Genomic DNA, 25,701 nt, shown 5'->3' with positions numbered 1-25,701 from the left:
GGAGTCACAGCAGTCACTTATCCCAGTACCTTCACCTTAGAACTCCCATGCAGCCTCAAAGGATATCTATACTGAAGAAGGCAGGGAACCACCCAGGGTAGCCCCCAGGCTCAGAGAGGGCGATGGAGTCACACAAGGTCACACAGCCAATCAAGACAGAAGCAGAGTGGAATCTAGTCCTCATTTCCCCACTCAGTATCATTTTTGTTTTCCCACCAAATGGTCACTTTCTTAAGGACCCAGACTCTTGTTCTGTGTCAGTCCCTTCCCCTTTACTTCTACCAGGGCTCAGGTTCCTGAGTTAGTTTCCCAGCAGATGGGTTTGGTCTTTTCTGTTAATATCCAGGTGCTAGGCAGTTCCACTCCCTGCTATTCCTTAAAGGGACCCAGACACAAGAGCCACAAGGGAAGAGACCCAGATTGTCCAACCCAACTTCCACCTGTTGCTTGGATGCCCCTACAACATTCCTGCCTTATGGCTGGCTGGCTGCATTTTGCTTACACATGCCATTGGTAGACAATTTATGATGGTTCAAGTTGGTCTGTTTTATTTGTAAAGAAAGAAAGTGAAAGTTGCTCAGTTGTGTCTGACACTTTGCGACCCCAAGGACTATACAGTCCATGGAATTCTCCAGGCCAGAATACTGGAGTGAGTAGCCTTTCCCTTCTCCAGGGGATCTTCCCAACCCAGGGATCGAACCCAGGTCTCTGGCATTGCAAGTGAATTCTGTACCAGCTGAGCCACAAGGGAAGCCCAAGAATACTGGAGTGGGTAGCCTATCCCTTCTCCAGAGGATCTTCCTGACCCAGGAATGGAACCAGGGTCTCCTGCATTGCAGGCAGATTCTTTAGCAACTGAGCTATCAGGGAAGCCCATTTTATTTGTAAAGAAAGGTGTTAAAAAGAGAAATTCCTCATCCTAATTGGAACTAGGTCCTTCTGGTTTGTCCCCACAAATCCACAAAACACAACCTCCCTCCATCCATCTCCTATTTAAAAGAGTCCATTTCTAGACTCTTTACTCTGTTTCAGCGATCATATTTATCTATTGTCGCTCCAAAGTCTCCCTGTATTAATTACTATAGCTTTATAAATCTCAAAATCTTCCAACTTTTTGGAAGTTGATGAAAGTCTTCCAACTTTTTTTCAAGAGTTCTTGGATATTCAAGGTCCTTTAATTAGCATATAAGTTTTGCTCTCACTTTATCAATTTATACAAAATCACACGTACACACACATACTATACATATGGAATTTTAATTGAATTGCAATTAACCTATAGACCAATTTGGAAAAAACTGATAACAATATTGAGTCTTCCAATTCATGACCATGGAACATCTGTCCATTTACTGAGGTTGTGTTTAATTTTTCTCTAGTTAGGTCTTGTTTTTTGTTTTTGGCCATGAAGCTTGTGAGAGCTTAGTTCCCTGACCAGGGATTGAACTTAAATCCTAGACAGGAAGACCACAAACTCCTAACCACTGGACCACCAGGGAATTTCCTCTTGAGATAAGTTTTATAGTTTTCAGTGTTAAAGTCTTGCACAACTTTGATAGATTTATTCCTAGGTATTTAATACTTTTCATGCAGTTAAAAATGGTATCGTTTTTTAAGTTTCATTTTTCCAGTTGTTTCTTGCTAGTTTGTAGAAATACATTTGTTAAGTATATTGATCTTGTATCCAGTAGTCTTTTAAATTCACATATTAATTCTAAGAAACCTGCACATATTTAATTAAATTTTTTTTTCATCCATCTAATGTTCCAGCTGGTATTTTCATTATTTTAAAGCATCCCATGTTTTGACCATCATGCTTATATTTCTGACTCTCTTAAATATCCCGAATCCATTAACTTTCTAAGCTCTTTAGGACCTCCAGCCTATTGACCCTACCACCTTTTTATAGCCCTTCACGTTGCCTACTTACCTCTTGCGGTCCATGGTCTCATCATTATCGTTATTTTCTTGCCCCTTTCCCCTCTATAGAAGGGATCTATAGATCTTGCCTAGATACGCTTCTGTTTCAGTCCAAACCCTAGGCTCAAGGTGGTTGAGAAAAAGACACAATGATGTTGACTAATTTCACAATAAATGGGCCTGTAATGCTACTCATTTCCCCAATCCCTTTGCTTTTTTACTCTCAACTGACTATCTCACACCTTCTATCTTCTCAAACCTCCAAAGCCTTCTTTCCATCTTCACTCTCAACTCATGATCTTGCTTCTTATTTCACTGGAAGAGCAATCAAAAGATTCTGCATTCTACAACCACATCAACCCACCCACCAGCACATGCACTCTCCTATTCAAGGACATTCCTTCTACAATAGCTTTATCTTTCTCTCTCACATCTTCCTCTTCTCCCTATCTAATGATTCCTTCTCAGCAGCTTACAAACACATCATGTTATCTCCTGTCTTAAAAACCAGATCAAACCAAATCCCTCCTCTGACAGCACACTTTTTTTCCCCTAAGTACCAGCTCACTTCTCTAATCCACTTGATAGCAAAACATCTCAAAAGACTGACTTTACCCCTCTACTTTGTCCACTTTTATTCTCTCTTGAACCCACTCCAGTCTACTTACCCTAAGCTGCAGGCAGTGCTATACAGGGAGCAGGGAAAAGAGCTGTATTGAGAGATGGGGATGACTGGACTCTAATCCATTCAGGCTTTGCCCCACCATTCCACCAAAACTGCACTTATCAGGTCACCAAAGGACCTCCGTGTTAAGTCCAGTGCTCAGTAGCCTTCGTATTTGCTCATCTACAGCCCAGATGTTCATTTCCTCCTTGAACTCCTTTGACCTCACAGGGACACCCTTCTCTCTTCTCTTCTTCCCTGCCTGACTTTCCTTCCATCTTCCCAACCTCTACCTGAAGTGCTCAGGACCCAGTCTCAGACCTCTTTACACTACCTGCTTTGGTTGATGGTTCTCAACCCTAATGATCAAATGCCCCTTTTAATTTAATTTACTTTTTAACTGTTTTATCATAAAGAATGTCAAACATACAAATAAAAATGGAGAGAATACTGTATTCCTATATAACTATTGGTTATGGTGGTGTAGGTGCTAAGTCGTGTCCGATTCTTGTGACCCCCTGGACTGTAGCTTGCCAGGCTCCTCTGTCCATGGGATTTCCTGGGCAGAATACTGGAGTGGGTAGCCATTTCTTCTCCATCATGTGTCTATTATCTGGGTTCAATACTTAATAATACTTCTGCCCATTTGCTTTATCTATCCCTTTTTTTTCCTTTTCTATTTTCTTTGCAAATCCCAGGCACCATGTCATTTTACTCCTACTTATTTCATTGTGAATCTCTTTTTAATTTTTCTCTCTTTATTTCTTCTTTTTTTTTTTTGTAATTCCAGCAAAATTAGTATGCATTTCTTAAAGACATGGGCCATTGCCTTGCAAAACCACAATGCCATAACCAAACCTAACACATTTAAAATAGTTCTTTAGTATCATTTAATATCAGGTCCATAATTTACACTTTCCCTAATGTCTCAGATATATCTCCTTACCTTGAATTTGTTCAAATTTGGATACAAATAGGTCTCCACATTACATTTTGTTACTGTATCCTTTCAGTATTATTCACCACGAGCAAGCAGTCCTCCTCCCTTTATTTTTCACGATTGACTTATTGCAGAAACCAGCTCAAATGCCCTGTAGAATGTTCCACATTCTGGATCCACTTCCTTTTTATAACAAATCTTTTGTAATTTGCCCTTTACTGTCCTGAAATAAGATTCAGAAATAATGTAGCTACTGTATCAGTTAGGGTCTGGCAGGAAACAGATGGCACACTCAAGCCGAGTCCAACTGAGTTCAGTTTTATGAAGGGATTATTGACAAAGATGTGGGCAAAGTTAAGGGAACCAACAAGAAATGAGGAAGCAGTGGAGGGCGTGTCTCATCCCTGGGCCTGAAGGACCAAGATGAGGGAGTGGTAGCTCCCTTTGGTTGAACACAACCAGAAGCCACTGGGCAAGGAAGCTGGTTGATGTCATGTATGAAAGTCCGCCTTCTGGGGCAGAGAGCAGAGTGCAGAATAACAGAGATCTGGTCTGAAGGGACAAATGGAGAAAACTCATAGCAATTTATACACATAATTTCAGAATAATGAATTGAATTTCCTGTTACAAGGAGAAACAAGAGGAAAACTAATGCATAAAGTGTTATATATTTATTTATATGCAAAAAAAGTTATATATTTATTTATATGCAAAAATTTTGCACAACTTCACCAGAAGTCCTAATGGAACCATCAGGTGCTTGCTTCCCAGAATCACTGTGTCTGCCGAAGCTGCACATGATCCAGCAGAACTGGAGTGGCATCTCAAATACAGAGAAAAGCTGTGTGGTTGATTTTCTGAACAAGGCAAAACACCCTCTTCCATCAATTACGTGGAAAGGGTGTTCTTGGGAAACTTGATGAAACTGGAACCTATTATACAGAGTGAAGTAAGCCAGAAAGAAAAACACCAATACAGTATACTAATGCATATATATGGAATTTAGAAAGATGATAACAATAACCCTGTGTACGAGACAGCAAAAGAGACACCGATGTGTAGATCAGTCTTATGGATTCTGTGGGAGAGGGAGAGGGTGGGGAGATTTGGGAGAATAGCATTGAAACATGTATAATATCATGTATGAAACGAGTCGCCAGTCCAGGTTCGATGCACGGTACTGGATACTTGGGGCTGGTGCACTGGGACGACCCAGAGGGAGGGTAGGGGAGGGAGGAGGGAGGAGGGTTCAGGATGGGGAACGCGGGTATACCTGTGGCGGATTCATTTCGATATTTGGCAAAACTAATACAATATTGTAAAGTTTAAAAATAAAATAAAATTAAAAAGAAAAAAGAAAAAAAATGTTGAATACTCTGTGTTTATGTGGAGAATCAATTTAGGCTCTATGTTGAGATAAATAATAAGCATATTTTTCATCAGATGAATGTCTGATAGGACATTTGAAAATCGTATGGAACATGGGACAATTTCTGTTGTGCAGGACTGTCCCGTCCATTGCAGGATGCTGAGGAGCTCTGGCCCCACCCACTAAAGCCCCAGAGTGCTCCCCACCCTAATCACCATGACATTACCTAACCCCCAGTCCCTCCCCCCCAAAAAAAAATTCTGGCAATTTTCCAAAATTTTCTTTAGTGGGTGGATTATCCTATTGGAGAATCACTGGCTTACATGATCTCCTCCGGTCTCATGGGTTTAAGTGCACTGACAGCTTCCGATTTATTCATTCAGGCTCATCTTCTTTCCTGAGTTCACACTTGTAGATTCAATTTCTACTTCACGTGTCTCTTTACATCACTAGCTGGTATCTCAAAATTTATCTCTAAAACTAAGACCTTGAATCTACTCCTCAGCCCAGACATCCCCACCCTTTTCCTTTCCCAGATTTATTTTAGTTTAGTGACCGTTTAATTCTCCTAGTTGTTCAGGCCAAAAACATCTGAATCATTCCCGACACCTCCCTTTTTCTCACACTCCACTTGGGATTCATCAGTCAATTCTGTTGGCTCCACATTCAAGTGTTAGTTGCTCCGTTGTGTCTGACTCTTTGGACTGTAGCCCGCCAGGTTCCTCTGTCCATGGGGTTTCCTAGGCAAGAATACTGGAGTGGGTTGCCATTTCCTTCTCTGGGAGAATCTTTCAACCCAGGGGTTGAACTTACATCTTCTGTGTCTCCTGCGTTGCAGGTGGATTCTTTACTCACTGAGCCTTTGCAGAAGCCTCCATCATATGAATTTTGGGGGAACACAGTTCAGCCTATAACAGTTGCATTGTATTAAGGAGAACATTACTATAATTTGAAAGTTAAATATAGACAGAAAATGTGTATGAATTTCACTGACTGGCCAAAGGGATAGACCACACCAGGTTGTTGGCATCCCAGTATCATTCTAACTTCCTTCTAAGATTCATCCTCACTTCCCTTATATTTTGGAGGCTGGAAGATTTAGGATTACATTTCCCAGATTCCTTTGACAGCATGGTTCTAGATTGGGTCTTGCAAATGAGAGATGTGCATGTGAGATTTGCAAGGCAGAGGAAAGGAGAAGCTTTTGTTACTCTAGCAGTGGTGACCAAGCTATAGCTTCTGCAGGCAGCAGGTGATCTGGGATGTGACTTCAGATATCCTCCTGTGACTCACCCACTTTCGTGTCTCCGGTAGCTAAGCTCCTTGGTGTTGGTTCCTTATGATTTCTGTACGTCTTGATTTCCTAAACATTAGCAGACATATTTTTGGCTGCAGGATTCTTTGCAAGGTACTTCCCCAAATCTCATATTATTCATTACGAAGCCCTCTTCTTCCTCAATTGTACAGCCATGGAGACCAAACTGGGCAGGGCAATGTGCAGTAGCCTGGTTCTCCAACCAGGAGCAGAGGCCGGGAGCTTTCATAACACCCTCAGGACTTGGAGTCTGACATTTTTCCCAAGGGAACTCTGCACCTGGTGGTTGGTTGCAGGACATTTAAGGAGATGAATTAAATATTGCGCTAGGATCAGAAGTCCTTAGTTCTAGGCCCAGCCTAGGTGATTGCTACATGGCCTTGAGCAAAATCCTTATCTTTTGGGATCTTCCTTTTCCCATATATAAAATGGGAGAAAGAAGAAGAAAACACATTTGAATAATAGCTAATATTTACATACTACTTTCTATGTTCCAGTCATTATTCTGAGGACTTTTTGTACATCCGCTCATTGAATCATCACAAAAACCATATGAGAAAGGTACTATTTCTATCTTACATTTGGGGCAACAGATATTAAGAAACTTACCCAAGGGAATTCCCTGGTGGTCCAGTGGCTAAGATTCCAAGCTCCCAATGCAGGAGGCCTGGCTTCAGTCCCTGGTCAGGGAACTAGACCCTACATGCCACAACTAACACCGAAGATCCTATGTGCCACAATTAAGACCCAGCACAGCCAAATAAACCAATAAAATAAGTAAATACTGAAGAAAAAAACAAAGCAAATCTAAATTGTTTTTTTTTAATACACTTCTTTTTAAAAAAAGAAAAGAAAGAAACTTACCCAAGGCGCCCAGGAAGTCACAGCGTGTTTTAGCCAGTAAGCTATTTGGCCCCTTGTTACATGAAAATGTGTGACAGATGGCAATTGAGGGCTTCCTGGGTGGGTCAGTGGTAAAGAATCTGCCTGCCAATGCAGGAGACATGGGTTCAATCCCTGATCCAGGAAGATCCCACATGCTGAGGTGTAACCCTGCGCCACAACTAGACTGTGATCTAGAGCTCAGGAGCTGCAACTTATTGAGCCCACGAGCTGCAATTACTGAAGTCCATGGGCCTAGAGCCCCGTGCTCTGAAACAGGAGAAGCCACCACAGTAAGCCTGCGCGCTGAAACTAGAGAGTAGCCCCTGCTCGCCACAAATAGAGAAAAGCCCACACAGCAACGAGGACTCAGCACAGCCAAAATAAATAAATGAAATTTTGAAATGGCAACCTATCTACAGCTTGGAAATGGCTCGTTGGAGATGTAGTGACCTTTGTCCCAAGTTCTTTGACCTCCCCACACAAAGCAGGAATTCACTGGATCCAGAAACTAAAGACTATTCCGTTTCTTTGTCTTATATGTCTCTCTGCACATCTTTGCTCAGCTTTTTTTCCCCACTAACAGGTAGAAGACGGCCAGCTCATAGCTCTGAAACATACTTTTCTGTTCAAGCGACCTCCCACATTTGAGTTGGCCGCTCTTAATTCTAATTAGTGATTTCCCCGAGAGAGACCCTATCAGCCTGGCTAAAATCTGGAAGTGATTGCTCTCCAATCACTTGGAGGCGACACATTCGCTGTCTTGACTGTAAAGATATTTAGATCCTTTCTCACTTTTGTAGCCACGCATTCCGGAAACAAACTCACTCCAAAGGACAATGCAGATAGTGGGGTGCAATTTATTACACCGGTGGGCCCAAGGCAGTCTCCTTTTAGCCAAGGACCCCAACTAGTTTTTATGAAAACCTTATATTCCCTAAGTGTATATGCTCAAACCCACCTCCCCCAATTCCCTGAAACTAGTCTGAACAAAGGAAAAGAAAGAGACAATTAAAGTTAACCCGTGATGCATATGCCTTAAACCTGTGGATTGGTGTGCCTTAAGCCTAGGTAGTTAACAGGGGACAATTATCAATAGACCTGTGGTCATACCCCAATAAGCATAATAGAATTTATGATTCTTTTTGGTTACACAGATAATTAGTATTAGGTAGTTAGAATAGGGAAAAGGAGTCCAGAATGGTGGCGGCTAAAAGATAAGGAAGAGAAAAGCCCGTGAAAATAGAACAAAGGAAGGTCCGAGGACCGGAGTCAGGACCTCAGGTAGAACAACACTCCTGGCTAACCGAGTTTACATAGGGCCAGCCCAGGGGGAAAAGAAAAACATATAAAAAGAGGAGCCAAAGGGCTCTCTCTCCCCCTATCCCCAGCCCCCACCCCCCACTGCCGCCCCCTCCCCGCGCCATGCGCCTGGGCGCTCTTCTCTTCGCGTCTTTGGGTCGACATGCCCTCACGCCTCGAGGATGGATTTTCCTGTTATTATCTAAATAAAATAGAGCTGTAATACGGAGCTGTAACAGTGATTTGTCTAAGAGCTATAACATGGTCCGTTCGAGACCTGAGAGCTATAACACGTTCTGTCCAAGACCTGAGAGCTGTGACATCCCGAGGGTTTTAATGTCCATCACTCCAAATCTTTGTTGTGACGAGACAGAACCGAGGAGAATACACTCGCCTGACAATTAGGGTTTCTTTTAGGCGACGGAGAGTCTAGGTACGAGCCCTGGGGCTCTTCCATGGGGTGGGGGTGGGGGTCTGGTTTTCCAGTTGGTGTGTCGTTTCCATAGATACTGAGCATATAGCTCAAAGTCCACAGTCCGGCCCTAGACAAGTCCTGCTTTCAAGATGGAGCCTGTTCTGTCTCCTCCTTCATCACCAGCTCAGGGGCAATAATATGTCTCTCTCTTTATTGAAAAATCTCTTCTCCAGGCCTGGCAGCCAGCCTTCATCTACCAGGGACAGTCCAATTATAGTAGAAAGAAACTGCAATCTGAAGTTGTGGGATGGGATCAATGTCCAGGTCACCACTTACTGGCTGTGTGACCTCGGGTAAGTTATATAACCTCCCTGAGCCTCTGTGTAGTCATTTCAGAAAAATCAGAAAATGCAAACAATTCTAACTAGAAAAAGAAAACTACCTTCTTTGTCCCCTTCTTTTTACTAGGCTCCTTTTGATGTAACACACACAGGCACAGATGGGAGGAGTCTAAGGGTTTAGTTTCAAAGCTTTGGCAGGGTCTTTGTGTCTTTGTAGGAAAAGGAAAAGCCATTAAGAAGTACCTGGCCCTTCAATAGGCCTACTCATTATTCCCAGCGGGCTTAAGTGAACACAGTTGGGGAGGCCAAAGATCAAAGAAAGAAATAAAACTGTTCTGCATTGCAAATAGAAGTCCTATTCCATTGTGAGAGAGACGGCCTTGCAAATTTCGAGGGTAGCGGAGGTGAGAGAGCTAAGTCAGGAACAATTAGTGAAACCCAAGAGGGGAGAATTATATAAACCTCTAGGGGAAGGTAGGCGACAGGGACAAGTATGGGAGGGGTAGGTTTCCCCTTCCTGTTCTGACCCAGTTAGTGGCAGCAGGCCACCTTTAATCTAATCTAATGGGACTCCTTAGAGGAATTTCGGAGAAGGCAATGGCACCCCACTCCAGTACTCTTGCGTGGAAAATCCCATGGATGGAGGAGCCTGGTAGGCTGCAGTCCATGGGGTCGCTGAGAGTCGGACACGACTGAACGACTTCACTTTCACTTTTCACTTTCATGCATTGGAGAAGGAAATGGCAACCTACTCCAGTGTTCTTGCCTGGAGAATCCCAGGGACGGGGGAGTCTGGTGGGCTGCCGTCTCTGGGGTCTCACAGAGTCGGACTCAACTGAAGCGACTTAGCAGCAGCAGCAGAGGAATTTAGTAAAGGGTGCCCCTTCCCTGAGTGGGTGCAGCTCTGTGCCAGCGTGCAGGGTTTGGAAAGTGGAGTGTGAACTGGGGGGCTTCCCTGGTGGCTCAGGTGGTAAAGAATCTGCCTACAGTGCAGGAGACCTGTGTCAGGAAGATCCCCTGGAGAAGGGAGTGGCTACCCACTCCAGTATTCTTGCCTGGAAAATTCCTTGGACAGGCGCCTACACACTTTATGGTCTCCAAGGCTATGCTCAGCAGCCCTGAGGGCCAGCCATCAGTGTAGACCAGTGGGCCGCAGGAAGATCTGCTTAGAAGACGGGCCCAAATTGAGCCAAGACAAGGGTGATGCCCAGAGCTCTGCCCTGTCTCAAGACACACCTGCTGAGATGAGAAAAGGAGAGACCAAGCATTCAGGCCAACTTGCTACCCTCTGAGATTACTTAAAATCGCTTCTACCAAAAAAATAAAGAACAAAGCAAACAAACAAAAAATTGCCTCTAACCTCCGATTCTAAACCCTGTGGAGGAAATCCACAGCATCCTTAAGAATCCTGTGAATTCCTAGGGTTTACATTCTCAGGTTATCCTACTGGGTTCCTGATCTCTTCCACATGCATGACCTCACTTCTTTCTCCAACTTTTACAAAAAGTTGAGAAGCACGTTTAAAACTGGGGTGGGGGTGGGGTTCAGGGAAGTATTTGCAGTGAAAAAGGGAACGCTCCAATTTTAACGTTCTTTTCAGTTATTCCACCATTTTACGGGTTTCTCGCTCACATTTAACCCTGTGTACATCCAATCCTCCAGAATTTTGCTAGCTCCTATCGCTCTTCCTTTCCTATACGTTCCTCCTTCTAGAATCCCCTTCTGCTCTCCAATGTGTCCTTCTCTGTTATGCAGAGCAATTCAGCTTTCCCCAGCTCTGAATATGCAGCATGGATATCTAAAGTCATCAAGTGGGGGTCTTAATGGAATCCATCCTTCTTATAACACCATACATATGATGTAGTTGCCAGAACCTAAAGAAAAAAGCTTCATTTACCATAAAATGCTGGTAAACCTCCTGGGTAATGTGGTACTTAACAAATAGGAGGTGTAGAATATCAGGTAAGGTTAGTTTCAGTCAGAAATATATTGGTCTTCTATTAGCGTGACCTTTAAATAGAAACTAGGGGCCTTCCTTGGGGCCCAGAGGAAAAGAATTCACCCGCCAGCGCAGGAGACATGGGTTTGATCCCTGGGACTGGAAGGTCCCCTGGAGAAGGAAATGGCAACCCACTCCAGTATTCTTCTCTAGAAAACCCCATGGACAGAATAAGGTCTCTTGAAGTCTTCAGTTTGTTATTCACTAAAGTATGGAAGAGATGAAGATGGGCTTTGTAGGGTCTGAGGATTATATAGTTTTACCGAGTGCTTTTTATTTTATTTTATGACCGCAAGTCATGTGGGATTTTAGTTCCCCAACCAGGGATCGAACCTGCGCCCCCTGAGGTGGAAGAGCAGAGTATTAACCCCTGGACCACCAGGAAAGTTCCTTTACTGCTGCCTTTTAAAAATGTTGGTTCTTAAACAATAAAAAAATTGTTCTTATAAATGCAACTCAGTGCGACTTCAGTGTCCTGCTTTGGAAATGATGAAGGGGAAGGATGCTGCACCTGGGAAGAGCTGTCACAAGTTAAGCCGTTCTGCGCAGTTTTGCCTAAAGATGGAGCTATCAGAGTCCATGCATATCCAGAGTATTTTGATTGTCCATGATTTGGGCATAGAAATCAAAGCAAAAGATCTTACCTGGAGTTAAGTTTAATAAATCAGAAAGTGTGCTGCGTTCCAAGAAGTTCAAATACATCCTGCCGGGACTTTAGAGAATCACAGTCTGTATCCTGGATGATGCAGAGGCGAGGCCAAGAGGAACTATTGCAAACTGGTCTCTCTCTGTTCTGTGGAGAAGTGATGATGAAGCTGACATAGAAGTGTTTTGTTGTTGTTTTTAATGTGGCTATGCTGGGTCTTAGTTGTGGTCCTGGGGATCTTGGTCGCTGCGTGCGGAATCTACTTCCCTAACCAGGGTTGGAACCCCAGGCCCCCTGCATTGGGAGCACAGAGTCTTAACCACTGGACCACCAGCGAAGTTCTGACATAGAGTTGTATAATAAAGATATTTAGGATCATCTTTTTCAACAGGGTCTCATGGATAACCACACAGCTGGCAATCTTTCAGGATTCTTGGGAAGGAAAAACAGTGGGGATGGCTGACTTAAGGGTGTGGATGTTGAGTAGCTTGGAATGGTTGGGACAGAAGGTCTCTCAGGGTGTCAGCAAAATAGAAGGTTCCAGGGACACAGTATTGGCTGCTCTTTTCCCCCAACCCATATCATCGACATCTTGAATCTCCTTTCCCTGGTAGCTTCACAAAACCTGAGAAGAGGGCTTGTGAACTTGGTTGCAAAAAGGGGTGGGGGGATGATCTTTTTAAGGAAAAAGGATACATTAAATATGAATAAAATTTAGGTCCGGGGCTTTGGAAGGGTCTCACACAGGAAGGGAAGGATGAAGCTAAGCTTCATTAGCGTCACAGTAAGTGTGTCTCTATTTTGGCCTGAGTCAGAAAACCTTTTTCTGCCCGCTGTATTTCTGGCCATTGGTCCTTCTGGAAGGCATCATAGAAAAAGATCAAAATCCACCATATTCATTCCTGTGGAGTGATGGCATAACATCAGAGCACCAACCCTGGGCCATCATAGGAACTAGCCTTTCACTAGCTCATCAAAGGTCAACTTTGTAATGAGAGAAGCGAAAAGAACAGCAGGGATCTATCTGGAAAACATCAGGTTATTATGACCATTTTCCCAGCATTCTCATGCTGATTGCTTAGAGGTTGTTTGTGCTAGCTGAATACCAATGAAGGATGGAGGAGAGCCAAGATGATCAGGCTAATCTCTGCAATTTATAACTTCCCATAAAGTTCTCATGCAGCTTTGCCTCCCTCTTTTTCCATTATTTGCTAGAGATAGAACATCACACTTTTTTTTTTTTTTGCAACTGTCCCTGGCTTCCTGCAATGTAGCCATAGGAGGATATGTTTTCCAGTTGCCTTTCAAATTTGCCCATGACTGGATATCTGATCTGATTTATATTTTGAAAAGTTCCCTCTGACTCTTGCTAGTGGGACATAAATGGAAGCAGGCAGGTGAGCTGGGGGCTCTGTAGTAGGCTAAGCAAGAAATGATAGGGCTTTAGACTTGGTAGGTGGACTTCAGAGAAGAGGTTAGAGTCTTTAAAAAGGAGAGTCAGCAGGACAGCTAGTGAATTGGGTGTGGGATGAGGGCTATAGGATGGGATGGAAAAGAGGAGTCACAGTAGCTTCCTAGGATTTTGGCCTGAACCACTAGATAAAATTTCAGAGAAAGGGAAGATGGGGGCAAGTATAGAAAAAAAGAATCAAGAATTCTCTTTTGATCATGAAATTGATCAAGTCAAACTCCATAGACTATGGAAAAGCTATTCTAAACAGTGCAAATTTTCAAGTCAATCACTAAAATATCCATTCATTAAAGAGCAAGCTCTATAAAAACCAATGCAAATACTATATTTAGATAAGTAAGTTTTGTTTCTTTTACCCTGACATAGAGAAGTCCATGTCTGGTCTGTGTTATAACTAGGTCAACATAACCAAATTCCACTTCCTCTGGAGACTTTCAAGGTTAAATAAAGTACAAAGAAGTAAAACTACAGCAGAAATGAACACACTGTGAATCAACTATACTTCAACAAAATAAACAGTTTTTAAACAAGAAGTAAAACTCAAATGACCACCATGTTTGCAGACCAAACAATTATATCTACAAAGCAAGTCTCAAGGTTTAATTATCACAACAAACAATTCTGATAGAGAATTTTGTTAAGTGTGGAAAGTTTTGTGTGCCTTCTCATTAATTAATTGATTATTAATAATCTCACATGCAAACAAAAAGTGCAGCTCCTTCCAAAAGGTGCCAATCCATGTCCAGTTTCGGCATCCATTCCTTCTCTGGTTACATTTGCTCATTTAACAAACATGTAATGAATAGACATTATACCAGGCACAGTACTAAATTATGAGAACATAGTTATGGATAAAACATTTTCCTTGTCTTTGTGGAGCTTGCAGTCTAGTTGGGGAGATAGAAAAGTGAACACGTGGCAACTTCCAATATCAGCAATCAGGAGCACTAAATAACCTGAAAATGTTCAGATGGTTAACACTTAGAAACGCTGGCAAAATTTTAAGGGGAAAAAATGTAAGGAAACGCATAAATGACCTGGTAAGAAGAAAGAGTAATCTCCAGGGTCCAAAGTAAAGAGACAGCTGAAAACCAGAGTGGTAACCATGAAGGCAGATGACGTAGCTACCCTGGGGAAGACTGAATTCCAGGAATCTAAAATAGTCTAGGATTAGGCCTTCCCTGACATTCCGGTGGTTAAGACTTCAAACTGCTGTTGTGGGGAGGAGGGGCATGGATCCAATCCCTGGTTGAGGAACTAGGATCCTGCATGTCTTACAGCGAGGCCAAAAAATAAAATAAAATAAAATATTCCAAGGTATGTTCAGTGTGGGAGGGGACTAGACAAGGACATGATCTCCAGGGGTGAGAATCACTGGGGGCCACCTTGAAGGCTGACTACCACAACCCATCTGGCAAAGTATTAGCCCAACAAAGATGCCAGCCAATGACAAGACAATCTGGACTGGTGGGAGAGGAGAGGAATCACAAATATCATGACCAGTTCCATTAAGTGAGGACTGTTGCCTCTTCTTGAATTTTCTTTCTTGCTGTGTCATGAATTTTTTTTCTCTTTTATTGAGGTATAATTTTATGAGACAACAGAAAAATATATATAATTTTCTCTACCCCCTGGTTCCTGGCACAGAGCTCCTAAAGCCTTTGTAATTTCCTATTTTCAAGGAATCCATTAATTTATAATTAATAGGAGCATTAGGAACATCTTCTGTCTACCATTTGGTCTTTGACTCCAGGTCCTGACACAGAGTTTCTTGGAATTTCCTGAATGATAGCAGGGCCTTTGTTCTAATGGGATGACTCTGAGTAGGCTCCTAGATGGGGGCTGGTCACAAGAAAGACCAAGTCATGATTAGAAGCCTGGAATTTTCAGTCCTACCTTCCATTCTCTAGAGAGGAAAGAGAGGCTTGGAGTTAATAATTGATCACGTCTGTGTGATGGAGCCTCCTTAAAAACCCCAATAGTATGAGGTTCTGAGTGCTTCCAGGTCAGTGAGCATGTGGAGGTATAGGGAGATTGGCATGTCCAAAGGGGTCATGGAAGCTCTGTGCCCGTCCCCTGGTGCCTTGCTCTGTGCATCTCTGCTTTGCAGGTGTTCATCTGTGTCCTTCATTGTACCTTCTATAATAAACTAGTAAAAGGTGAGCAAATGGTTTTTCTGAGTCCTGTGAGCCATACTAGCAAATTGGTTGAATCTTACGAGGAAGCCATTTGTTGTTTGGTTGCTCAATCATGTCCAACTCTTTGTGACCCCATGGAATGCAGCACACCAGGTTCCCCATCCTTCACCATCTCACAGAGTTTGTTCAAACTCATGTTTATTGAGTCAATGGTGCCATCTAACCATCTCATCCTCTGTCACCCCTTTCTCCTCCTGCCCTCAATCTTTCCCAGTATCAGGTCTTTTCCAATGAGTTGGCTCTTCACATCAGTTGGCCAAACTACTGGAGCTTCAGCTTCAGCATCAGTTCTTCCAATGAATATTCAGGGTTGATTTCCTTAGGACTGACTGGCTTGATCTCCTTGTTGTCCAAGGGACTCTCAAGCATCTTCTCCAGCACCACAATTGGATTGGAGGAAGGCATGCATACCTCCAATTGATAGCCAGTTGGTCAGAAACACAGGTGACAACCTGGACTTGCAATTGGTGGCTGAAGTATGTGGGGGAGGGGCAGTCTTTCTTGTAGGACTGAGCCCTTAAACTGGGGGATCAGACATTAACTTCAAGAAGATAGTGTCAGAATTGACACCTATTGTAGGACACCCTAGAGAAGGCAATGGCACCCCACTCCAGTACTCTTGCCTGGAAAATCCCATGGACGGAGGAGCCTGGAAGGCTGCAATCCTTGGGGTCGCTGAGGGTCGGACACGACTGAGCGATTTCACTTTCACTTTTCACTTTCATGCATTGGAGAAGGAAATGGCAACCCACTCCAGTGTTCTTGCCTAGAGAATCCCAGGGATAGGGGAGCCTGGTGGGCTGCTGTCTATGGGGTCGCACAGAGTCAGACACGACTGAAGCGACTTAGCAGCAGCAGCAGCAGTAGGACACCCAGGTAATATCACAGAGAATTGCTTGTTGTGGAGATAAACCTCATACATCTGGTGTCAGAAATGTTGCGAGTGTGGTAGTGGTGTGAGAGTCAGGGAGAAACACAGGAAGAAAGCTGGGTTTTTCCTTCTCAAGCTGACATAGAGTAATATGGAGAAAGTCAGATGTATTTTGAAAGTAATTATCCTTCTTTTTCTTTTTCTCATCCCTTAGACTTATGCACGATGTGAAGTGTGATGGTTAAATTTGTCGTTTTGTTAAGTTGCAAAATCATAATGGAACCAGGGGAGAAATGGATGCCATAACTGGACATGGGTTCTCTCCTTTCAGAAGGAGTTGAGTATATTTTTTGTTTGTATGTGAGACAATTGCATTATGTTAGGCAGAGGCATTTAAAAAATTGTATATGGCATGAAAAAAGTGGGAGGGCGTTGCTTGGCAACCCATGGTTGGAATGCAGAGGACATCTGTTGTTTTCCTCTATCAGCATTCTATCTCCTTCTTTTGGAGTATGCTTCCACCCCCACTGTATGCTGGCTTGGTGGGGCTGTCAGTCATTGTTCTCTGCTCTTCCCTAGTTGGAGAGAGGGGGGATGGGGTCCAGTCCCGACTAGGCCACCTAGAAGTTCCTTCTCTGGAAGAATATCTCGCTGGGAGACAAGAGGACAGAAAACTCTTAAAGTTGATTCATTTTGACACACTGTCCTGAAGAGACTATCTGTTTCTGTCACTTACCAATCCAGAACTGCCCTGATTCCTGATTATCTTGATAGTTAACTGTTGAGATTATCTTTTTAAAAAAAATACTAATTTATTTTTGGCTGCTCTGGGTCTTGGTTGCTGCACTCAGCCTTTCTCTAGTTGCAGAGTGGAGGGGAGGCCACTCTTTGTCCTGGTGCATGGGCCTCTCATTGCAGTGGTGGTTTCTCTTGTTGTGGAACACAGGCTCTAGGCGCTAGAGCTCAGTCGATGCAATGCATGGGCCCTGCAACATGTGGCATCTTCCTGGACCAGGGATTGAACCCATGTCCCCTACATTGGCAGACAGATTCCTAACCAATGGATCACGAAGGAAGCCCCCAGAGTATTTTTTGATTTTGTGAATTTTTACATTTTCTGCTTCCTTAAGTCAGCCAGAGTTAGTTTCTGTTGCTTGTAGCCAAAGAAATGTATTTGGCAGTTAATTCCTCACACTAAGTTCAATTAGAAGAATCCCATAGCAAAAAGAACACTAAATTCAGTAGAAGGGTTTTGTATCAAAGAGGTCCCCCAAACAAGATGATACTGAGTGATTCAGCTTTTTCAGCATCTACATATAGTAGGTTTCTCCCCAAGCATTATGCTGTGGTGTCTGGACTAGAAAAGGTTTCAGGAAGGGTACCAGTACTTGTTGATACCTTGTATGCAGAACCACCACCTAGAATATGGCCTTAAAGATTTTGCACTACAAAAAACTCCAGGGAGTGCCATTTACATAGATTATGATGTGAATGGTACCCTTGGTGATATGTAGTGCAGTGACTTGTTACTCCCCTCTCATAGTCCTGTTGCTGGATTTGGCTTTTTGTGTCAGCCTCATACAGCCTTCTTTTGAATTTTCCCTCAAGTGCACAGTTGACTTTCCCTCCAATCAGTCAGGGCTAAACCAATCCATCAGGTGAGTTTGTATGTGTATAAATCAAATAGTGAATAGTATTCAAAGCTTTCTCAAGAAGTTCCTAGGAGGTCAATGGATAAACTGAATATTTGTGTCCCCCTCAAATTCGTAAGTGGAATCCCTAAACTCAGCATTGCTGTATTGGGTGATGGAGCCTCTAAAGAAGTAATTAGAGTTAACTGAGATCATGAGGGTGGGTTCCTGTCCAATAGTGTTAGTGTCGTTATAAGAAGAGATACCAGAGAACTCTCATTCTCTTTCTCTCCACACACATACACTGAAGAAAGGTCATGTGAAGATAAAGCAAGGTGATAGTCGTCTGCAAGCCAGGACCAGAGCCCTCACGAGAAACTGAATTGTCTGGCACCTTGATCTTAGACTTGCCAGTCTCTAGAATTGTGAGGTTTATTTTTAAGTCACCCAGTCTGTGGTATTTTGTTATGGCAGCTCAAGCCAACTAAGACAGATTTAAATAGATATGTGGAGGTGGAGAGAAGGGTATTAATGAATTTCATTTATTAGAAGTACTGACTCCCAAACTGTGTCCCATCTAGCCACCTTGCTACATGAAGAAGAAAAAATGAGTTGATTAGGTGTCTTTTGGTTTGTTGTGGGTGAGGACAGGTGAATGGAAAATATGAGAGAGAATGGAGTCGACTCTGTTTCATGTTTTCTTCAACATATAATCCATAAATACTCTGTCAAAGTAATTATCACACCATGACCACCACCACCGCAATCACACACACACAAGCACTAGAACAGTGCTTAAATTAAATTGTATTAATCATCAGAGAAATGAAAATGGAAACAACAATGAAATACCACTTCACACCCACTAGGATGGCTATAATAAAAAGGACAAGCAACAAGTTTTAGAGAGAGCACAGAGAAATTAGAACCATGATCCATTGCTGGTAGGAATGTAAAATGGTGCAGCTGCTGTGGAAAATAGTTCAGCATTTTTTCAAAAAGTTAAGCACAGAGTTGCTATGTGACCCAGCAACTTTACTCCTAAGGCTTCCCTGGTGGCTGAGGCAGTAAAGAATCTGCCAGCAATGCAGGAAACCTGGGTTCAATCCCTGGGTCAGGAAGATCCCCTGGAGAACAGAATGGCAACCCACTCCACTATTCTGGCCTGGAGAATTCCATGGACAGAGGAGCTTGAAGGACTATAGTCCATGGGGTCACAAAGAGTCAGACACAACTGAGTAACTAATACTTTTTTCTTCTAATACCCAAGGAAGTTGAAAACACGTTCATACCAGAACTTGTACACAAATGTTCATAGTAGCACTATCATAATAGCCAAAAAGTGGAAAGAAACAGAAATGTCCCTCAACTGATAATGAATAAACAAAATGTGGTATAAATGAAATAATATTCAGCCATAAAAAAGAATGAACTACTAGTAATATATGCTGAACATGGATAAACCTCAAGAGCATTCTGCTTAATAAAGAAGCCAGATGCAAAAGGCCACATGTTGTATGATTCCATTTGTATGAGATGCTCAGGGACTTTCCCCAGTAGTCAAGAAGTTAAGACTCTGTGCTTCCTGGGGACCCGGGTTCCACCCCTCATTGGGGGAAACTTACAAGATCCTGCATGCCACACCGGGCACTTTTAATTTAAAAAAATTAAAACAAGTAAATTCATAGACAGAAAGTAGTTTAGTGTTTGTCAGATGCTGTGTAGGAGACAAGGAGGATGACTGCTAATGGGTATGGGGCTTTTTTTTTTTTTTTTAGCCAAGCAGCACATGGGATCCTAGTTCCCTGACCAGAGAAGTTCCAGCATGGGTCTTCATTTTGGGGTGATGAAAATGTTCAGGAATTAGATAGTTCTGATACATATACTGAAAATGACTGAATTTTACACTTGGATGAATTTTTTACTATGTGAATTATACTTCAATGAAGAAAACCAGGAAGGATAGCAAGCTGACTTCTATACTTACACATCTTAGACAATCAGCCATTTGGTAACTCCATCCACTTTGCATTTTCTCCCCAAATTCACGGACTTAGAGAATAAGGAGAAATAATTGATTATAAATTACAGAGCATTATTTTTAAAAGCATCTATATTATATACAAGGCTAATTATAAATGCCATATAAAATTCTACTAAATATAAACAATCCGAAATGCAGACCTTAGCAAGTTAAAGTCTCCTAAACCCTGTTTTATAAGCTAATGTATAGTGGTAGTTAAACAAATCCTCACATATCAAGTGCCTAATAAAATAAAAGTTTATTTTTTAATTTAGAATTCCAAAACAGGATTTTCTCACTGATCAATAAGCAGTACTCCCTTAAGCAATGACTCAGGGACCCGACTCCTTTCATCTGGTGTCTCCATCTTCAACACAGAGCTTCCAAAGTTGCTCTTTCACAGAAAGAGAAAAAGCATGGAGAACTGTCCACAATTCCATTGGCCAGATCCCAGGCACAAGGCCATCTGTCTCTATAAGGGGGCCAAGAAATGTAAGCTAATGAGGGCCCCAGTGGAAGAGGAAAGAGATTTATTAAATTGCTGACCAGTCTCTGCCCACACCCAGCCCTCGGTTAACTCTATCAACAGTTTAGAGCAAAGTCCTCCAGCTTCCTTTGTATGCATACATTAATATATAACAATATTTTGTAATGAAAATGGAATCACACCATGCACATCAGATACTATGCATGGCCGCTGATTCAGATAAAACCTACACGTACTTGTCATCCATATACATTCAGAATTTAAGAACACAGAGGTTCAAACCTTGTTAAGCTCCAGCACTGTTATTCAGTGTTCATGCTGACACGGACACTACCCAGCACTCTCTCACATGCTTGCTGTGTGGATGGCTAATCCCAAGTGAGAAGAATCGAATGGGAATTTCACAGCCCTGCTGACATTCCTCTTCCTCTTGACACTCATTGTCCTCTTATATTGTCTGATATTTTAATATTAGCTTCAGATGCAGTTCATCATTTTCTTCATTTCGTGGCACATTATCATCATTGGTTCATGCAATGCTTCTCATGCATATTTTATATTCCCTTTCATTCCATTTGTGGCTCAGCTGGCTTCCGTGGTGGCTCAGCTGGTAAAGAATCCACTTGCAATGCAGGAGACCTGGGTTCGATCCTTGGGTTGGGAAGATCCTCTGGAGAAGGGAAAGGCTACTCACTCCAGTATTCTGGCCTGGAGAATTCCATTGACTGTATAGTCCATGGGGGTCCCAAAGAGTTGGACATGACTGATCGACTTTCACTTCACTTCATTAGATAACCCACTTCCTTCCCACCCTATAGACACCTCTGTAATGGGTTTAATACATACCTTTGTCTTTGTGTTCTTGCAAAATGTATATTGCTTTGTGATCACATATTTTAAATTTGCATGTTTTATATGTATAACTTATTCTGACTTTTTAAAATCAATGCTATTTTTAATTTAAGATCCATCCATGTTATTGAGTACACATCTGATCCATTGTTCCCAACTGCTATATGTAGTACTCATGATAAACATTTTACATAGTTACTTTTCAAATGCAGAAACTCAGATCATCTCCACTCCTCTGCATCACAAATAATGCTGGAATGAACAGCCAAGTTCTTGACTCTTTACAAGCTTGTATGGGAACTTCATTGCACTATAGATTCGGGAGCAGATTTGCTGGGTCATTAGGTAGACATTCACAGTACCGGACTATGCGCCACCATACTGTGCTCTGGAATGGTTGCACCTGTATTTATTCCCCTCATGAAGAGTTCCTAGTTCCCCAATGAAGCTCATTATTAGTCTCGAATTTTTGCTGTTTGACTAGATGTGAAGCAATATTTCATTGTTCATTTCTATTTTTTCTCCTTATAATTTAGTTTAAACATTTCTTCATATGCTTGCTACCCTTCTGAGTTGCCTCTTCTGTGTATTGCCGACTCATATCCCTTCCCATTTTTAAAATTGAAGTTGTTGTACTTTTAGCAAACATTCAGGACTTCTTTGTTTTTTTCTAGATCAAGAATTAGTAAACAATGGCCCACAGACCAAATTTAGCACATCTCCAGTTTTTGTAAATAAAGTTTTGTTAGAACGCAGTCACACTCATTCACTTATCTACTGCTGCTTTTCTACTAGAAGAGTAGAGATGAACAGTTATGTCAAAGATCATCTGTTCTACTAAGCTGACTTAAATTTTCACTGTTCGGTCCTTTACAGGAAGTTTGCCAAATCCTGTCCTAGTTAATAATCTCTTATTGGCATCAGACATGACAAACCTCTTTTCCCGTTTTGTTATCTTTGAACTTTGTCTATACAGTCCTTTATTGAACAGCAACAACAACAAAAATCTCTACTTAATGTAATCAAATCCACTGATATTTTCTTTTTTACCTCAGGTTACACTTTTTTTACGTTTAAAAAATGATTTCTGTTCTGCCTCTAGGTTACAAAACTACCTTCCTACTTTTTTTTCCTATTTAATTCATACTCTTACCTTTAATGTTTAGGTCTTTAACCCATTTGGAACTCACCTTTAAATACAGTGTTAAATAGAGAAATCTAGCATTTTTCTCCATATGCTGCTAAGTCGCTTCAGTCATGTCTGACTCTGTGCGACCCCAGAGATGACAGCCCACCAGGCTCCCCCGTCCCTGGGATTCTCCAGGCAAGAACACTGGAGTGGGTTGCCATTTCCTTCTCCATATAGAGAGACAATTTATCAAAAACTATCTACTAAACAATCCAATTAGCCTTTGTGCCAGTTTTCAATGTATTGCCTCATAGTTCCAAATCTACCCTCCCTTGCCTGCTCAGCAAAAATTATGATGATCCCTTTAAATATTTCTCCATTCTCTATTAACATCCGGCATAATGTTAAGCTAGTCAGTAGAGGATGCCAGGGGAATACTGGAGGAAAAAAGATTTTTCCTGCTTCCTTTTCTTATCAGGCTCTTGCAGTATGCAATCTCTGTGATACCAGGTTTGCAGCACATAACTTCTCCAGCACCTGGTTCCTGGATTGTGCAGCAGCCTGCAATGCGCAGTATATAGCAACTTCCCCTGGCACCTTCTTGGGTATATTTCCAGCAAAATTCACTGGTGCCACTTCATCATCCAGTGAAGAGGACACTACTTTGTCAACACATTCTGGGTTTCAGTTTGGAGGGCAAGGAATACTCTTCTGCAAGCATTGCCCTAGAGGTAGTCGCTTTTCCCGACAGTTGAGATTGTTGTATTATTTAGGTGCTCTCTTTATTTCTTACTACTTAATCTCCTGTAATTTCATCTCCTGCTATAGTTACTGGATCTATATGTAAAATTTTTCCTGTTCATAATAATGTATAGTTTCTGTCCCGTGGTGGGACCCTGTCTGCTACAGTCATATTCTCATTTATTTGTGCTGTATTTTTATCATATATTAAATTCATGTATTTATACCTAGGTCTGTCTCTGAGATTTACTTTTAATGGTGTGATTTAATCTTAAATGAGATAATAGATGCAAAATACCTGGCCATTACCTATCATAGAGTAGGTACTCATTAAATGATATTAATCATGGTAGAGATTACCTATCTTTGCCCTCAAAGAGTACATCTAAGACCAATAATCTGACTTTGGTTTAATTTTGTGGGCTGGAAACGGGGAGTCAGGTGTAGTAGAGGACAGTGGCTTATTTCTCAGTTCAGTCAACTTATGAATGAATGAAAATCCAGAAATCACTGCATTTTCCTGATTTTAAGCCACTGTCTTAGTCATCATCCATTATTTAAATTCATGAAGACATTTATTCCCACAAGGTTACTGATAGGTCTATTCTATAATTATAAAAATTTCTTAAACATAATAATTATAAGTCTGGATAATGTAGCTTCATATAGGGATTCAAGGGAATACAATATATTCCAAGTATACACAATGCTTTGTTTCTTTTACATTCTCATCCCAAACAGGAAGTTTCTCTTACTAAATACAACTGAGGTATAAAGCAAAATCTAAACAAACAGAAAAACATGTCCTATTCTTGGAAGGGAAGACTTAAAATGTCCAGTCTATCAAAGTTTAATACAGTTATAATTATAAACAATATTTTTTGAAATGGACAAAACAATCTTTAAGCTGATTTTGTAGATAGTCTCCATAGATGAATGTGATTAATTCCTTCTTTTGCTGATGAGAGTTATCTCTCCCCTTAAACCTAGACTGGACTTAATGACTCATCAGTAGAATAAAAGGCTGACTTACTTAATCAATAGAATGCAGAGAAAGTATCATTTTGGGATTTCCAATGTTAGATCATAAGAAATATTGCAGCTTCCATGTGGATCTCTTGGAATGTTTTCTCTTCAAATATTTCCCCTCAGAACCCAGACACCATGGTGTGAGAATCCCAAGCCATATAGCTAGATCATCTATAGGCACTCTGATTGACAGCCCCAAATAAGCTCCCAGCAGAGAGCCAACATGAATTCCCAGTTATGTGAATGAGCCATCCTTGACTGGCCATATCCAGCTCAGTCAAGCCTTCAGGTGGCTCGGGCCCCAGTAATCACTTGAGAGAACTGCCCAACTGCGGACTGTCCAGCTGGGCCCAGACAACCCACAGGAGCACGAAAGATAGCAAATTATTGTTTTAATTTACTAAGCGTTAGTGTGGTTTGTTATGCAGTAATATATAACTGGAACAGAAATTGATAACAAAAGTGTCATCCTTCTATGACAAAAACCTAAGACATGTGGCAATGGCTTGGGACCACGAGGTTTTTGGAAGCTGAAAGGGCCTCAGGGAGACTGTTAGTGAAGATTTGAAGGAGAGAAAGGAAATTGTGATTGGAAGTCAGAGAAAAGGCAACTCCTGTTATGTAGCAGCAAAAAGTTCAGAAGTGGTAAAACACAAAATAGAAAATGTAGTGAATTTGGGTGAATTTAGCTAAGGAGGTTTCTAGGTAGACTGTCCCAAGCCTGACTGGTTTATTTTAGCTGTCAACGACAAGCTTCAACGATAAGCTGTCAATGATAAGCTAAGAGAGAGGTAAGTTAAAAGGGAACTAGTCAGCTTTTTAGAAAAATTTGGAGGATATATGAAGGACACAGGACAGTCTTTCTGCCATTAAAAATTCTCAAAAGAGGAATGCTCTTCAAATAAAGAAGAAGTCAAGAGTGCATCTGTAAGACTCTCTGTTAAGACTTCAGAAAGTTTAAGTACATATTTTATAGCTTCTCTCAAGTAAACAAAATCACTTCTAAGAATGCTAGAATGCCTCTTAGACTTTTTTTTTTTTAACTAGACAAGAGAGCTTTTAAGAATCTTAAGGGTGTTTCCTATAGCATACTGAATCTCAGATCAAGGTAGAGAAGGGCAGACCAAGGTATTTTGAAGACATTTGTGGATGTGACTTTTGAGAACTTAAATAAAATTCCCAGAAAACACAAATGTTCAGGAGAACTGCATTTTTAGAAATAACATCAGCTTCAAGTAAAGAGTACAGTTCAAAATGTAAAGAGCCCTTGAAACACCCAACTTCCTGTGGGCAAGAAGCAGGATGTGAAGGCACTTTTCAGGAAAAAGGAAGGATGAGTCAATGTGAAGAACCAGACCAGAAGGCAGAGCCTAAAGCTACAGAGAATCATTCCCCAGAAGCAGGCGTGCATGAGTGCTCAGTCACTCTTTGCAACCCTATGGACTGTAACCTGCTAGGATCCTCTGTCCATGGGAA

The 25,701-nt window shown here is 41.7% G+C and overlaps 1 long non-coding RNA gene across 1 annotated transcript; it reads right to left on the bottom strand.

Annotated features, from left to right (window-relative positions):
• Positions 1 to 5,159: 5,159 nt before the first annotated feature.
• LOC132344935 (uncharacterized) lies at positions 5,160 to 20,091 on the bottom strand. The gene is made up of 3 exons (XR_009494024.1): positions 19,952 to 20,091; positions 11,792 to 11,940; positions 5,160 to 6,256 (listed from the first exon to the last, which is right to left on the bottom strand). It is a non-coding gene; the product is annotated as an uncharacterized lncRNA (long non-coding RNA).
• Positions 20,092 to 25,701: the final 5,610 nt, after the last annotated feature.

The sequence above is a fragment of the Bos taurus genome, chromosome 3, assembly GCF_002263795.3.
Source record: "Bos taurus isolate L1 Dominette 01449 registration number 42190680 breed Hereford chromosome 3, ARS-UCD2.0, whole genome shotgun sequence".
Classification (NCBI taxonomy): domain Eukaryota; kingdom Metazoa; phylum Chordata; class Mammalia; order Artiodactyla; family Bovidae; genus Bos; species Bos taurus.
Note: the sequence above shows the minus strand (reverse complement) of the source record. Positions and strands in the feature narration are given on the sequence as shown.